We start from the raw sequence: 4,110 nt of genomic DNA, 5'->3' as shown, positions 1-4,110 counted from the left end.
TTTCCATCCACCCTTTCTTTCTTTCTTTCTTTCTTTCTTTTCTTTCTTTCTTTCTTTCCTTCCTTCCTTTCTTTCCTTTCCTCTTTTCTTTCCTTCCTTCCTTCCTTTCTTTCTTTCTTTCTTCTTTCTTTCTTTCTTTCCTTCCATCCTCCATTCTTTCATTTCTTTCTTTCTTTCTTTCTTTTCTTTTTTCTTTTTCTTTCTTTTCTTTTTTCATTCCACTCGTCATTCATTCCTTCCTTCCTTCCTTCCTTCCTTCCTTCGCCTTCTTCCTTCCTTCCTTTCTTTCTTTTCTTTCTTTCTTTCTTTCTTTCTTTCTTTCTTTTCTTTTCTTCCTTTCTTCCCTTTCTCTCTTCCCTTCCCTTTCTTTATTTCTTATATGGAATGCTTTGGAATTGGTGTCATCCTTGCACAGGAGCCATGCTAATCTCTGTATCATTCCAATTTTCGTACATATGCTGCCATAGCCAGCACTCTTTCTTTCTTTTTTCTTTTTTTTTTTTTTTCTTGAGACAGAGTCTTGCTGTGTCACCCAGGCTGAAGTGCAGTGCACTCTCTGAGCAGCGCAATCTCTGCTCACTGCAACCTCCACCTCCCGGGTTCAAGCAATTCTCGTGCCTCAAGAAGCTGGGACTCATGCATCACAAGAAGCTGGGACTACAGGCATGTGCCACCAAGCCCAGCTAATTTGTATTTTAGTAAAGATGGGGTTTCACCAAATTGGCCAGGCTGGTCTCGAACTTCTGACCTCATGTGATCCACCCCCCTCAGCCTCCCACAGTGCTGGGATTATAGGCATGAGCCACCACACCTGTCCTCTTTCTCTCGTTCTCTCTTTTCTTCTTTCCATGAGTGCACTGGTGCAATCATGGCTTACACCACACTTGAACTCCCAGGCTCCAGAGATCCTCCCACCTCAGCCTCCCAAGTAGCTGAGACTACAGGTACACACCACCATGCCTGGCTACTTTTTTTATTTTTTAAAGATGGCATCTTGTTGTGTTGCCCAGTCTGGTCTTGAACTTCTGGCCTCAAGTGATCCTTTCACCTCAGCCTCCCAAAAATGCTGAGATTACAGATGTGAGCCCCTGCGCCCAGCCCCAAACCCTCACTTTGATATAGACCCTGTTACTATCATGCCCACCAATCCTATCTGCCCGGCCCCAAACTGGAACCAGGGCCAGAATTCAAGGAGCAATAAGGTAGAAAAGAATGTTTGGAAGGCACTGTTTCACACAGTAGCTCAGCTGGCAGACTCTGAAAACAGATTGCTCAGGTTCAAATACCAGTGCCACCACTTATCAGCTGTGGGGTTTTCAGTAAGTGATAGCTCTTTGCTAGGGCTCAGTGTACGATGAGGCTGCGTTCAGTGGCTCATGCCTATAATCCCAGTGCTTTGGGAGACCAAGAGGTGGGTGATGGCTTGAGCTCAGGAGTTTGAGACCAGCCTGGGCAACATAAGGAGATCTTATCTCTACTTAAACAAAATTTTTAAAAAGTAAAAAAAAAAAAAAAAAAAAAAAAACCCAGGCACAGTGGCTCATGCCGGTAATCTAAGCACTTTGGGAGGCTGAACCCAGTGGATCACAAGGTCAAGAGACTGAGACCATCCTGGCCAAAATGGTGAAACCCCGTCTCTACTAAAAAGACAAAAATTAGCTGGGCGTGGTGGTGTGCGCCTGCAGTCCCAGCTACTCAGGAGGCAGGAGAATCACTTGAACCCGGGAGGCGGAGGTTGTAGTGAATCGAGATTGCGCCACTGCACCCCAGCCTGGTGACAAAGTGAGACTTCGTCTTAAAAAAAAAAAAAAAAAAAAAAAAGTGGAATGGGTATAGGGCTACCTCACATGTTGTGGTGAAGATTTGATGGAAATAACTATTATGCAAAGCTCGTGGAGCACCTAGCCCACAGTGAGCTCCCATACACCTTAGTTCTTATTACTAAGCAGAGACACCATAGCAAAGATAGCACCGCCCTGGAGGTGGCTGCCAAGCCTGACGGTGGGCTCAGGCCCAGAGACCCGTTCCACAGAAAGTACAGAAACCACGAACTTGGAGGTGCCATCGATTTACTTAGTACTAAAGCATTAAGTAAAAAGCCCAGTGTTTCCACCATTTTGGAGAAGATTGAAGCCAGCTCCATTTGCCATTCTACACCTCTGTGACAGGCACCCAGGACTTTCCTGTTTTGTTATTGCGTAGACAGCGTCTTTTCTTTCCTCGAGTTTGCTTTTTTTTTCTTGACTGCTGGAAGTATTTCCAACAGATTTTTTTTTTTAAACAATATTTTGGAAAAAAACAAACAAGCAGGGAAACAAATTGACCTGCTAGATAGAGCATTTGACTTTGCACACATCCTCTGCAAGACAAAACCTGCAGCCACCCCTGCCCCTTTACAAGAACTTAGCAAACCCTCGCAAGTCTGCATCCGTCACTCGATACGTGAAAAGTGGCACTATCATTTTCTTAGACAAACATCCTGGCAGTTTGGCTTCTTTTACTTTGTCGTTAATACAACCGGTTTGGCTGAGTACCTTAGGGAACCTTGAAAGACCAGTTCTTATTATTTTAACTTCCTCCCTGGCTTATCATTTTGGTGTAAAATTCGAACATATTTGCCAATGGCCTCTAGGTACCACTGAAAGAAATACCTAAGATAAACAAAGACCATTTTTTCTTCTTAAGATCCATGTCTCCCCATGACAATGGGGAAAGATTTAAAGAATGCCAAAGAGTGCACGAGTGTGTGTCTTTGTGGGTCTTTATGCAAAACTAGGACTAAATGTTCCTGTACAGTATGACTGTAGCTCATTCTGCCACTTCCAAGGCTGGCTGAAACTATTGGAACTAATCTCTGTCCTTTTAACCTCCAACTCAAGCTGGGGCCAAGATGCCACCTCAGGGGCCAGGGAAGTGGCTGAGAAGAGTAACAGTGCCCCTCCTGGCGAGTGCTTATGACAGTGAATTTGACAGTAGGAAACCTCCCCCAGGGGGCTCCTGAAGCAGCTGGAACGTGACCTTTGGTGTCTTGCCCTATGGCATATGCAAACTCATGTTTAATGGCAAATATAAATGTAGCAGTTACTACTAAGTATCTCAGGGCAGCCAGAGACTGGCCACTCTATGTTTTCCCTGCAGTGGCTGTGGTAGCTACAGCTGGGATCTGTTCAGCCGTTTTTTCCATCCTTCTTTTCCTGGTAACAGTACCACTTCTCTTCAGAAAATCTCTCCCAAACTCTACGTGAATCCAGTGAGTTTGATCAGCCACAGTACCTGATCCTGTCCATAGGGGTGAGAATGGGATCCAGCCAGGCCAAACTTAGTCCTGCATCCCTTTGGACATTGTTGAGTAAGCTAGAAAGCTGGATGTCATCCTCGACAACATCCTTTCCCTTACCTGCCATATCCAAGCTCCCAGATCTGCCAATTTTGCCTCCTGGATCTCTTTCCTGTCCATCTCCTCAATCGCCCAAGTCCCAGCTGTTATTATCTAACTTCTCAGTTAGTGTCCTCCTAGCTGATGCTCTCACATTTGCTCTGGGCCACCTCCATGCAGCCTACTGCAGCTGGAGTCTTTTTTTTTTTTTTTTTTGAGACGGAGTTCTGCTCTTGTTGCCCAGGCTGGAGTGCAATGGCGCAATCTTGGCTCACTGCCACCTCCACCTCCCGGGTTCAAGCGATTTTCCTGTCTCAGCCTCCTGAGTAGCTGCAATTACAGGCGCTCGCCACCATGCCCAGCTAAGTTTTTATCTTTAGTAGAGGTGGGGTTTCATCATATTGGTCAGGCTGGTCTCGAACCCCTGACCTCAGGTGATCCGCCTGACTTGGCCTCCCAAAGTGTTGGGATTACAGGTGTGAGTCACCATGCCTTGCCATAGAGTCATTCTTTCAAAGGACAAATATGATTGTGACACCTTACCCACTCCCAATTTTGGTCTCGGCTTCCTACGGCCTTAGGATAAATGCAAAATTCCTTAATGTGGCCCATAAGCCCCATGGATTACTCCCCGCGCCTCTCCTGTCCCACCTTGTCCTGCTCTCTCTGTTTTAGCTACTAGACATCCTTGCAGCCCCAGTTTCTGGTATTAACTAACATGCTCCTTTGTACAT

The 4,110-nt window shown here is 45.7% G+C and overlaps 1 non-coding gene across 1 annotated transcript; it reads right to left on the bottom strand.

Annotated features, from left to right (window-relative positions):
• Positions 1 to 370: 370 nt before the first annotated feature.
• Positions 371 to 474, bottom strand: LOC116268715. The gene has a single exon (XR_004175886.1). It is a non-coding gene; the product is annotated as a U6 spliceosomal RNA (small nuclear RNA).
• Between the last annotated feature and the right edge of the window lie 3,636 nt (positions 475 to 4,110).

This window comes from Papio anubis, chromosome 8 (genome assembly GCF_008728515.1).
Source record: "Papio anubis isolate 15944 chromosome 8, Panubis1.0, whole genome shotgun sequence".
NCBI lineage: Eukaryota > Metazoa > Chordata > Mammalia > Primates > Cercopithecidae > Papio > Papio anubis.
The sequence above is the reverse complement of the archived record's forward strand: the minus strand, read 5'-3'. Positions and strand labels throughout refer to the sequence as shown.